Source organism: Taeniopygia guttata, chromosome Z (assembly GCF_048771995.1).
Source record: "Taeniopygia guttata chromosome Z, bTaeGut7.mat, whole genome shotgun sequence".
Lineage (NCBI taxonomy): Eukaryota > Metazoa > Chordata > Aves > Passeriformes > Estrildidae > Taeniopygia > Taeniopygia guttata.
This window is the reverse complement of record NC_133063.1, coordinates 19,930,194-19,943,272: the sequence shown is the minus strand read 5'-3', so window position 1 is coordinate 19,943,272 and position 13,079 is coordinate 19,930,194.

The window sequence follows — 13,079 nt, the reverse complement described above, 5'->3', positions numbered from 1 at the left end:
TAGGTGATGCCCCTTGCATTGACCTATGGAATATTAGCCACAATGTTGTGGTTCTTGATTTTCAAAACTATTTTTTATGCTGTTTTTTTTTTCTAGTTTAACTCCATGAGCTGCCATACTGTAAGGTCAGCTGAGTACCCACAGAAGGGAAAACAACAAATCAGATGCTTTAGTGCAAAAGGGTGTGAGGTTCATCACTGTCTTACTAGACCCATGGAAATAACAAGGGGCACAAAAAGTACAAATAGGAGAAACCTGGTACACAGAGGGTAAGAGAAATATATATTTAAATGCCCTTTGGCAGAACATCCCTTTTATGAAGAAAGAATGGATATAATTGAGTTGAAAGTTTTTATTCTTTAAAAAGGAAATTAAGATTTCAGACCTCTGAAAGGAGAAATTAAAAAGAGCTGACAATTGCGGATTCATTTTGCTTTGCTCCCTTCTTTCAGTAGTTCCAATAAGGTTACCAATATGCTTACTGAAGAAGCTAAAATCCTGGAAGCTTTAGAAAATGAGATCAAATTCAAATCAAATTCAAACCTGTAAGTTTGCATTTGTGAACAAGCCATACAGTTGTACATTCATTACCAATGAATGTACAATGTGTAAATTTCTTACCGTATCTTCATTGGTGAATTTTATGTATAGAAGGTGGAGAGTGGTTTATCTTCTGTTCTGACTTTCCTTCAGCTGGGGGGAAAAAAATCCCTGACTCAGGCTGAAATGTATTTTGTATGGGTTGTGATGGTTTTAACTTCCAGCCTCAGTTTACAAGATATGCTGGGCAAAAACAAAGGAAGGAAGAACAGTAGCCATAAGTGAATGAAATCATGTGTTATGAAGTCCTGGAAGGGAGACAGGGACAAGTCTTATCAAAGGTTTTCAGCATGGATCAAGTGGAAAGTAAAACGCAGAAAAGAAACATTCAAACTAAGATTTCTGCAGGTGATTCAACTATTTTTTCCCTTTTGTCTAGTAAGCTAGCTTTAGTACTGTGGTAATGCTGAGTCCTCAGTCTGTTTCAAACCAATACCCTAGTTACTTCAAAATCCTTGAGGTTTCACCTTTTCATTTCTCTGTCTTGGATACAGAAGAATAATTTTTATATTTGTTAAGACATCAATTAAATTTAAAGTTTGTGGTGTAACTCTTAAATTTAGAAGCAGCAGTTCTGCTGTTGCATATTTACTGGCATGGGAAGTCAGTGATCAGAGAGAGTAAATAATCCTCTCATAAAGTAAATGAACCAAGAATATCAGAGGTGCTACACTGCTCTTTTGTGATTACATGTCTGTATTATATGAGACACATCACCCACTTCCACTATAATACCTTCAGAATACTGTAAAAAACACAGCCTCTGAATAAGTAGGAGATCTTTGCAGAAATGGAAACTTGTGCAAATCCCCCCAGAGAAGTTGTGAGCAGTGCTGGTGGAACAGCAGTCTGAGGTCAGCAGTAGCTTTCATAAAACAAAACTCATAAACAAGCTGGTGAGTCAAACTCATTTCCTTGACTAACAGGAATAGGATTTCATAAACACAGCAATCGCATAGTGCTCTCCAAACCAACTGTGAACTGTTTTCGCCAGTTTATGCAGCAGAGAAACAGAGGGGAAGGCAGCTGTTTCCAGCAGCTCTTTTGGAAACGCAGCTAAAAAGAGGCTCTTTCCGAAAATATAATAGTGGTTAGACTGGGTAACAGGGGAGACATTTCATTAGGACTCTTTTAACTTAATACTTTACACCACCTTATTTCTGACCTACTCTTTGCTGAACTAGTACTTTTTTTTTCATGTTTACTCTATGTGTTATGTTATGGTGGCTTAATGTCCTTCTTGATGTATTTACTTGTGTTTAAAATTCAGTGTGTAAGATCAACCTAATAAAACACCCCATTTCATAAAATTCACTGTCTTTCTAGTGAGGCAGCAAGGTCCTTCAAATCTTCTTTATTTCAGTGGAAATTCTGATAGATCAGATTTGTAAGGGAGGCAAAGACCTCACTAATGCAAATTCTCTGACATTTAAATTCAGAACACTGTTTCAAGTATTTATTATATTTTATCAGCATTTCCAAAATGTTGTGAGTCAGATGATCAAATACAAAGTGTATTCTGTATTCAGTAACAACTTTATTCCAAAGGCTATATTTTAAATATTTTAATTCACAAAAAGTTTATAATGTCTTTAGCCCAGTTCATAAATATTCTGGCATTGGTCCTCAGTGGAACTGCAGACCAGCTGCACACCATGAATGCACTGCCCTGGACATTTAATGTCTGTAGTCATATAAGAGGCCTAGATGATAGTCAGAATATGCAAAGAACACTCTGAGGTCCAAAGTGCCACCTGCAGCTGCCCACAGTGGAGGATTAATTTAGCTTACACACACCCTCCTTCAGATCTCCAGGTAGGGCATGGTCTGCAAAAATTTCCTGCATTGTTCTGCAGCCCTGTCCTTTGTGTTACTTCATTAATGGTGTTGACACTGAAAAGGTATTGAAACATCACAATGTACTAATGATCCAAGGGTTTGGTAAATAAACCATAAACAGTGAAGGAGAGAATGTGTTTGTCTCCTTATCTCTCTAACCTTATCTTGCTCTTGTTCAAAGAGATTTAGCCTTGCTGGAAGGTCAGGATCCCATGCAATCCCATCCCATTTCTTGTTTGTTTCTTGTTTCTCTGTTTCTTGAAGACTCAGACTGGCATTGCCCCAATCTTAAGGATATGCTTCTGCCTTTGCCACCACTTAGCCTGTGTAGGCAGGGGGAGGAGGTGGGGACAAGTCCTGACACTGGTTCCTCCCACTTTCTATTGCCTTTGAAAAGCAATGGAGAGCTTCCTCTTCCTGCATTTCTGCGAGCTGGTGGTAGAACCTGGTGGAGCAGGTCTTGAATCATCACAGTACAGTGAAAGCTGTCCATCACCCATAATAAATGCCTCTCACATGGCTCTGCTCTCGCACTCTGCAGGCAGAGCTCATGTCGTCATGACTTAGGAGCATGTGCTAGCCTTTAGATATTAGAGTGGTTGGTTGGCACTAAGTTTTTTCAGTGGAAATCGACACCAACTCTCTCCAGCACTGTCAGTGGGGAGTGGAAAGATTTTTTTCTTCTAGATATATTTTAAAATTTACCAAGATGTATACCAAATGGAAAAAAACCCTCATTTTTTCCTCAAAGTGTACTCTGTCATTTTTTAAAGAAACCTGTGCAGTATAACTCATGCACTGGAGGATTACCTGCTGCTATTTCTATGGCATAAACTCATCCTGCATAACAAGGGCTGCTCCTTGCATTCCTCTCCTTTTCCCCTCCAAGCCTCCTTGTGTGCCACTTGCTTTTTATCCTGAATTCCAACAACATATCTCACATTTCTTCCAAAGTTTTAATCCACATTTTTCACTTGTTCAATGACAAGTCTTTCTCTATTTCTCTCCTTTCTACCACTCCAGGATTTTTGTATATTTCTCTGGTTTTGCTATTTTCCTTTTACCATAATGCATCTACTCCTTACTACTCTCACTCATTTCTTTCTTTCTTCTTTCCCTCTCTCAGGAACGAATGCTTTCAGAAGTGTATTAGAAAGTTAGCAGAGTTGAAATGGAACAATTTAATTGGAAAAACAGCAAAGGCTGCTAAAGCTTGAAGTTTTGATGATCACATTCTAGTAAATCCTCCACCCTTCTGTGTTTCTGTTTTCCCCAATGGTAACAGTAGAGTTTTGCACTTCTATTTCCCTTGAAACTTCAAAACTGATTGAGTACATGTGACATTCATATGCTTTTGTGTAACAGTCAAAAGGAGCAATATCTTAGGGCTGAGAACAAGACCTTGCAAGCTCAGTCATCAACACCAAGAAGCTGACCTGGAGAAGATTTTTCTCAGCTGGGAGAAGATCCTGAAGACCTGATAGCTTCTTCATCCTTAAGGGTCAAGGGGCTGAGTGGAACAGGACAAAGGGTCCATGGAGAGATCAAGCTGTCTATAGACACAGGGCTTTGAACAAGCAAAAACTCCAAAAATACAAAACCCTCAAACTCTGAAAAGCTGGAAATCAGATGGTTTCTAACCAGTTGTTCTTTGTTTTGTTTTGTTTTCTAGTCATGACTGTTTAAGCAAGTGCAAACTGAGAAAATGAAAGATAAGTAAAAATTAATTTGTTGGCAAACTGCTGTGAATTTCCATCTTTGGCTATAGTACAGTTATTTCACCTGGAAAATTATAACGGCTGTAATTATTTTGGAAATGTGTTTGGCAGAGAAACTTGGAATGGAAGCACAATAAAGTTAATATTCTTTTTTATATAAAGTGAATGAATTTATATGCTGAAGTTGTAAATATAGCCTTATTGTACCTGCTATGTGCAACTCAGTGATGTCATCTAGGATAAATTTAGGAAAATGTTTAGGATCTTCTTTGGAAACAGGGAGCTAAAAAATGTGCACTACTGCTAAAAATAGACACACAGCAAGATAAAAGTTTAACCTTGCAGCCCGATGAGATTTCCTTGACATCACATAGTAAACGCAAGGGCTGGAGTAATTGACTGGATTTGGGAGGGAGAAACATTACAAACTTCTGCTGACGAAGAAGTGGCAAGACATTTCAGAAACAACAAGAGAAACCCTGATTAAACATAAAGAAAAACTCAAAATTCATTGTAATTGAAATGCTGGGCTAGCTGAATAGGATCAAGCAGAAATGAATGACATATAGTATCTTAAAACTAATATAGAGATGATTTCTATATATTCTATGAGTCAGAATTTGTAATTATGTTGGGAGTGTAACAGGAAAACTTTGCTACTAAAGAATACATCCTATGGTAAATATTGAACTCTATTTCAGGCAACCCAGTCCTCATATTTACATTAGGCTTTCCACATCTGTTTCATATCCAATTTATGTCAACAGTATTTGAAATCTCTTACCATCTGGGTTTTGGGTGGGCTGCACTGAATGAGTTACCAAGAAAAAAGTAACTTCTAGCACGAATTAAACATCATTCAAAGTCCTCTGGTGCCTTCTGTGAGCTGAATGGAGAAGCTGTAGAGCCTTGACTTGTACGGAATTGGAAATTAAGGAATGAACTTTTACAGAAGTAAGGAAAAATGTTACCTTCAGTCTGGAGAATGATGGATTAAGATATAGGACCTTCTATACAGTGATATTTGCTTATTATACAGAAATTTTGAATAAGCACCCACAGGTCCACAAGTCTTTTACTTTGCAAAATCTATTTCTTTTGGTCTGTATCTAATGCAAACTGTACTTGAACCATAACATTTCTAAATTTACAAGAAATAAATTACTAGAAAAATAAAAGAGCTGGAACAGATGTTAACATCCTTACTCTAGGGAGGTCAAATGTAAATTCACTGTAGGAGACCAAACTCAGTAATTGGACTGCCTAACAAATTAGATTCCCAGTGTACGCCATGATATGTACAAGTTCTTTGTTTTTACACAATAGCTTCTTTATCACTGAAAACTTCATAATATGAAAAAAAAACATTTCTTGCAATATTCATGGTTTCTATTGAGGAAATAAAACCCTATAGTATGAATCTTTAAGTAAAAATTCAATGTTACAGCTTTTGGCTTGGATGTTACATCAATAGGTAAAGTAGGTAAGGTATGTCAAGGGGGCTTGCTTTCATAACCCAGTCTTGCTTTTGGAGAACTTAATGGGACGTTTGTTACTGGCAATACTAAGGGGTGGCTACAGACCAAAGGAGCAGTTATCAAAAGCTGTAAAAACAGGGAAAAGTACTCATGTAGGTCTACAGTAGTGACTAAGGGAGAACAGAATTTGACTTGCGACTTGCAGAGGTCTTTTCCAAGCCACATTATTACTGTTTCTATGACTATTTATATTTCATTACCAGAAGGTCTCTGGTAATGAAATATAAATTGTCATAGAAGCATTAATAATATAGTATTTTATTAGTGACCCCCTTTAAACTGAGTAATCTTAATCTTGGTATCTTTTTAATTTTTTGAAAGGATCATAGCTTTAAGAACAGGGAATAATGAATGCAGTAGGAAAAAATGCCTCCCCAGCATAATTGTCTTTTGTTTCTTGGTTGAACTGGTAACTACATAGATAAGTTATCTTAGGCTGAAAAATTTCCTAATGTCTTTATACCACTATGAGAAAAAAGTAATTTTTTTGGAAAGTCTGAACAGTCCGTAGAGACCAATAAATACAGAAGGTCTTGGATTAAATAGCTGGCAAAATACCTAACTTTTAGGCGGGGCATAATTAAAACAGAGCATTCAGTGACCATTCAAGTGTTAATTAATCAGCATAAATATTTGCACGTTCTTCATCCTTGATGAACTACTCTCTTCTGGAAGGTACAGCTTTAATAATGCACAGCTTTAAATATGTTTTATTCATGACATCATCACAAAATTTTGGCCTTGGAAGTGGCACGTGAGAGCTCAGGGTTTCTTGTCTGAGTGTTCATAACTATGGCAATTCCACTTAGAAACCAGCAAAAGAGCTGTGGGTAGGTATTGCAACCATATGTATGTCATATCCTTGGAACACAGCCGTCCTCATTCAGGGACAAGGAGGGAGATTTCCTTCAACTCTGGGTGCTCCATATCAGTTACTACTCAGTCATAGATCCACTGTGTTCTCCATGTATTTTGGCTTTGAAATGAATTACAAAAGGATGACAAACAGGAGAAACCTACTGACAAAATAGGATTAAAGTATGATTAAATTGGTACTATGTAGTGTTTAGTGCCTAGCTTTAGATGGGTTAACATTCCATTTTTATTTGTGTACGTGCACAGATTGAGAGCTGGACAAAGATGATAATTACTTTCTTGTTTGCAAGTGCCACCTTGTCTTAAGGTGACTGTATGATGCTTATATTCTCAGTTGTCTGTTCTGTTTATGCTGGATATTAAGTTTTGCACCCTTAAGACTGGTTATGAGGTTGAATGGGGGAGAAAGAAGCGTGCAGTTTGTTTTCAGACACTACACTCACTTGTCCACATTCCTGCTCCTGGACTGTGCTGTCTGTGGCGTGGACAGACAGCAGGACAGAGCTCTCTTTTGCTTTTAGTTAGGTTTTAGCTAGCTGAGGCAGAGAAGTTCCCCGGGCTGTGATTTTTCTTTTTCTTGGAACTGTTCAAACCTGCTCTGGGCTGAAAACCCAGAAGAGTACAAGGAGCTCACACCTGTGGCCCACCTGTGGGACACAGCATTTCTAGCACAGCAGGGACTGATAAGAGACTGAGTGAGCTGATTTGCAGCCCACAAAAAGGACTTTCTGAGTTTTCCATCTCTTCAGAACAGTGAGAGATTTTATTGTTTAATGTTATTCATTTGTTATGCTTGTGAATACTTGTTATATAAGCAGTTTTTTCCGTTTTTCTCCAAGGAAATATTTACCTGAACCAGTAGGGAGAGGGTCTTGAATCTGCTTTCTGGCAGAGCCTTTTGGAATTTCCTCCCAAATTTGCCCTAAACCAGGACACACCCTCTGCACTCTTTCCTTAGTGTCTTTTGGGTTTATTGCCCTCACCAGGACAGCAGAGAATTGAGTTTAGAATCAGTGGGCTGTTACTCTTCTGTGGGCTAGAAATTACAGTACTGGCTGTTTGGGTGTTTGAGTTAATATCTATACCAATGATAAACACAGGATGAAAGAAAATGCAGAGCAGCTGGCAGAGGCTCAACAAAATTCTCCACCCTTCAGAGAATATTTCCTTAGGCTTTGTAACTAAGTTCTCAGTAATGCTAAGTTCCACTTAACAGGGATGTAGAAATATGTAGTATACAGTTTTTGAAGTCAAAGCAAACACTGAAGAACAACTTGTGAAATCTCATTTGGCAGAGGGAGGTTGCATCATTGACTTTTCTCTCAGCCTCAGGGGGTTTCATAACATCTGAAGATATTATCATGAAAGCTGACATTTTAGAAAGAGTCTAAGAATGGAAAAAATTATTAACCATTAAATATCAGGGATGTAAAGGGAGTGCACAAGTGATCATAAATGATCACAGGATGCTTAAGAAAGGAATGATCATTAATGGTTTTAAATATGTATGTCTTGTAATGTCTCTCATGTCTTGTGAAAAGACATCTTTATGGTCCCCATATGCTTTCCATGTTGGAAAACCCTCAAATGCTCCCACATTGCAACACATCTGGAGATTCCACTGGGTGGGGTCTTACCTGGTATCTTTGGAAAGCTACCCACAAGCATAAAAAGGAAGATATAGATGGCTTAATGTGTGAAATAAGGATAACTTTCTGAGTATCAGAGGTGCATTTATCATATTGAATTTCATGTGGAATTTTGTCATGCAGTCTGTGTAATTCAAAGACACCCTACCATAGGATTTTGTAATTGGCTTTATTCTGACTCTTCCAAGTAGTTTTGTGTCATCAGAGGTTACTGTTACACCACCATCAATTTTTTTATCTAAATTGTTTATGACTATGTTGAACAACAGACATCTTGCTGATAACTAATTCTTATAATGAAAAAGTTCTTAATTCTCTAAGTGCACATAACATTTGCTGCTGTTTCTGATATAAATAGAATATTACATTAAACACACTTTTCTAGGGCTTTTTAAATGCAGAGACATGTATATATGCATGTGTAGTATGTATTTCTTATTATATTTTAATGTATATATTATTTGTGTATATATGTCTCTATAGATATGTGCATCCAAAACCCTTTTAAAGACGAGTATTTGCATTTTCTTGATTGACAGGTATATACTATGCTGCACTATAAAAGAAAGAGTTGTAATAACTTTATTATGAAATCTATACATCTAGAAAATCATATGCTCATGCTAATACCATATAAAAATAAAGACAGTGTTGTTTGATTTGGCTGTGAAAAGGTATACTTTTGGACTACCAGAATATTTTTGCCAATGTTTTATCTTTTGTTGTCTTTAGAAAATTAATACAGTTTATCAATTAGCCTCAAAGCAGATCTGACTGAACCCAGGAACTAGCAGGTCTTCTCCTAAGACTGTGATATGTTTTGAAAAGGCAAACTGAAGTTACATGCTGCAAAGTTGACATGTAACATGAATTCAAGGACAAAAAAAAATCCATAAATTTTTAACGTGACTGACTTAGAACCTACCACACTTTTATGTGGAATGCAGCTTTTCATGTGAGTTTTTTTTCCTCTTTTTTCTTTTACCAGTTGAAATTTCATTTGGGATGAGGAAAGAAAAACTCTTCTCTTTTCTGGGACTTCCAGTCTTCAATCTGTAACAGAAAATAAGGCTTGCTCGCACATCTTAGACCTTCAACAAACGTGTTGTCATTTTATTCTGGCTTTGAGAAGGTATTTTCCATTAATGAGGTGAAATGATCTGATCACGATAACTCTTTCAAAATGCTCTGTATAGATTGACAGTGCAATTGAAATTATTATGAGTGGACTAAAATTGTGGGTTTTTTTATACAAATGCATTCAGCTAAGTTTTCTCTACATTGAGAGAAAAGTGAACTGAATAGCTGAAAGAAAACAGGAATCTACATGAGTAAATCATGTAGCCAACGTATTTTTCTATTTCTAAAGGTGCCTTTAGAAGGGATTCTGTTTTCTATTAAACAAAATGTATTGCCATTAATAACCTCATTGACTGCTGTATGACGACTTAGGTTGTATGAAGATGTCTGATTGCATATAATCAAGGCTGGGAAAGATAAATGGTATCATTTTCATTGTTCTTTTCATCCCTTTACTCATTTGTTTCTGGTAGTGTGTCCCTTTGGATCCTTCTGACTTGCAGAAGTTGAGACTTGTCATTAGTCCTTGGAACACCCCTAGAGAAAACAAAATTGCTACAGGTTATAGCCTGATGATTCATTCACTAGATGCTCTCTCCCTTCTGAGTAACAACTGAATCATAGCAGATGCCAAGGGTGGAACAGACTGCTTGTCACAAATCTGTGTGGCTATGTTTAGTGTATCCAAACTTTGTATTCTCCCATTCTAAGGTGTGTCATGCCCTCAAACAGTATTAGTAGGCTTGCAGGTAGAATTGGTCTGTTTTGTCATTCATGTTAAGCTATTATAGAAAGGAAATAATTGACTTACAATAAGGTTTATTTTAAGGGAAATGAAATGACTTCTCAAGGTTTGCAGATTGATGTCCAATTCCTAAAATCTAAAGCTATTTTCTGAGGAATGATAGGTCACACCATGAGCCTAACCCAGCAATAATCATTTTTTGTGGAGCTTTTCCTCCATGTCTTTCATTTTCCTATCCATCCCTGATCTACTTTTCAAGAGAGAACTGTACCTCATTATGGCATTTCTTATTCCTTATTTAAGACATTGGCTAGGTTAAGGGTTTTTTTTGAAAGTTTTGGGAAGTTTTTGAGTTATAGGTAATATCTCTTCTTTATATTTCTCTTGTTTATATTTTGTACATAATTAATCTGTGAGATTAAGAAATGTACAAAATATACACATATTTTGTACATATAAACATGTGAGGGTCTGGGTGAAAGTGAGAGATAATGAAGTGTTAATTATTTTATGGTAATGTAGAAATCATTCTTGTGCTGGGAAAGTTGCTGACTGAAGATTCGTGATAGTGGTAATAGTTAGATTTTTGTAACCTAAGGATGTCCTAGCTAAGATGAGATGAAATGCTGTTCCAGACTTTTTGTTAGCTGTAGCATATACATTAGCAAATAATAAGATTCAGATTTCTTTATTTTAGGATTTCTCAATTTCTGTTTATATGAGTCTTTCAGAAATGAATGATATAGAAATTGTTTTTAATGCCCTTTACCATCTTAGCATCTTTGGGAAGTAACTACAGCACATTCTGCAGCATGTATGAGTCCATGTAATGTAAAATTTCTATTACAGTGTAGATTTTACATATCACACATTTTGAAACCTTTTTCTCATGTGTATGAATTTTCTGTAATAAGAGCTGCTTGTTAGCCATTGAGTGGCTCTTTTTAAACATAAACTGAAGACCATTTTTTTTGTCTGATTTTTTTCCCTGAGCTTCTCTTTGTTTATAGACTGTACACCCCATACTTTTAAAACTTACTATCTGAAGCTTTTTACAGAGGAAATAGCTGCAGATAACTATCTTACTTACTTTCCTTCAAGTTAAAGAAAACTTTCTCCTCCACTTTCTCTGTATTGTTTCTTCAATTTCCAACTCTTTCCCATTTGCTGAGTAATACAGAAGTTAACTGGCTTATGGTTATTTTACTTCCTCATTTGTGTATTGGGATAATTAATTGTGTAACTTGTAATCCCAGTACCAGGATGGTACTGATAAATTCTTTGGGTGGTAATGACGTGTTCTTTTAAATTGCCATCTTAAGAGCTAGGGCCAAATCCTGATGCAGTAATTCCGATTTTATTCTGAACTACTTTTATTCTCATACTGAGTATCTTAATGAGGGCTTTCATGAACAGAGGGACACAAAAACTGAAGACAGGTTGCCTCCTCACAAGGTAATACGTAAGAAGACAAAGGAAAAGAGTTGGAAGACTAATTTCTGTCCCTGTCCCATAATTTCTGCCTTCTGCTCTGCATCTCCTCACCTGCAGTGTTTCATGCTCAGCTCTCTGAACTCCTCATCATGTCTCCCATAACCATGAGAACAGATCCAAAATGAGTTAATGGTGATGTTTTCCCCACACCTTTTCTTTGTTCATTGGCTGCACATTGATCTCATGTTACAAGTATATTTTCCTTCTCTGTATGGCTCAGAATATGATGGGGAGAAAGTAACACCAACCTGCACAACACCAGAAGCCGTGCTGCAGTTGCTGACAATGAGCACCCTTACTTTTTTTTGGTTTGCTTCACAAAAAAAGAGAGGGAAAAGAGGGGGTATGAAATTATGAATCCACAGATACTTTTGCACAAATGAATGTCTGATTTTCCATTTGTTTTGCCTTTAAAATAAAAATTCTTCTGTGAAGTTATAAAACAGGCTAAGATTTATTTACCTAAGAGATAAAGAATTTTATTGTTTGCAAGGTTATTTATGACATAAGGAAAGACAAACAGAAGGATGAAAGATAACATTTGTTGCGAATACCCACGATTAAGTGTTGATAAACTGGGAGTTTTGGAAGTGCCAAGTGTATTACTTTCCCCATTTTTATTTCTAGAAGTGGAGTCAGAGGTTCATTAACCAGCATATTCTACACTATTTTTGTGCATCATCTGAGAAAATTAATGACAACTAATAGTATTAATTTAATATTCTAGGTAAGTTGCACAGCCTTAATGATGAACTCATGATGGGGTAAGTCACTGAATTTTTTTTCTCCCAGCTGCATCTCCTGAATTTGTACAAGAACATGGTCTTGCTGGACTGGGACAGGGCAGGGCCAGGAACATGTAGGTCAAAAAGAAAGATCAGAATGTACTTGCTGACACTGCATAGGACATGAGTTTCTTGGAAAGCATGAGCTAAGCACAATTTTGGTAAGATTCCAAACACAGTTCAGGGTGTAGCTGATGATATTTTTTGCCCTTTCTTTGGAACTTGAGTTTTTTTAGCTTCTAGGTTTCAAGCTTTTCTCACAAAACCAGGTGGTTAGAAAGTTACTGCCAACTCCAAACCCCAGAACTCCAAAATTACTGTGGGAGTCACATTGCGTCACTCCAGGAACTAGAGTTTTTCTGTAAATATTAGAAAGCACATGATGAAATCACACCCTTGGACACCACGTGATAGACAAGGAGGAATAAACTCCCAGTAGGGGACCCTGGGGCAGGGTTAACACACAGCTGCCTCCACCATCACAGAGTTGAAAACTTGTCTGGTGCATTCTATTGGTCCTCTTTATCCCTTTAGTTCCCTTCACGCCTTTCTTCATTAAACATTGAGTTATGTGATTTGTTGTTTTCTTCCACCATGCAGTGGTGCAACTCAAGGTTTAGAGCATCATTGGAAGGCAAGGGGAGCTGTTAGATAAATATCGTCTGACATTGTCAGATCAAAAACAGGTAGAAGTGCTAGGCAGGACAAAAATTTTACCAATATTTTAGTTTTTTCACAAGTAGGAAGACCTGTCT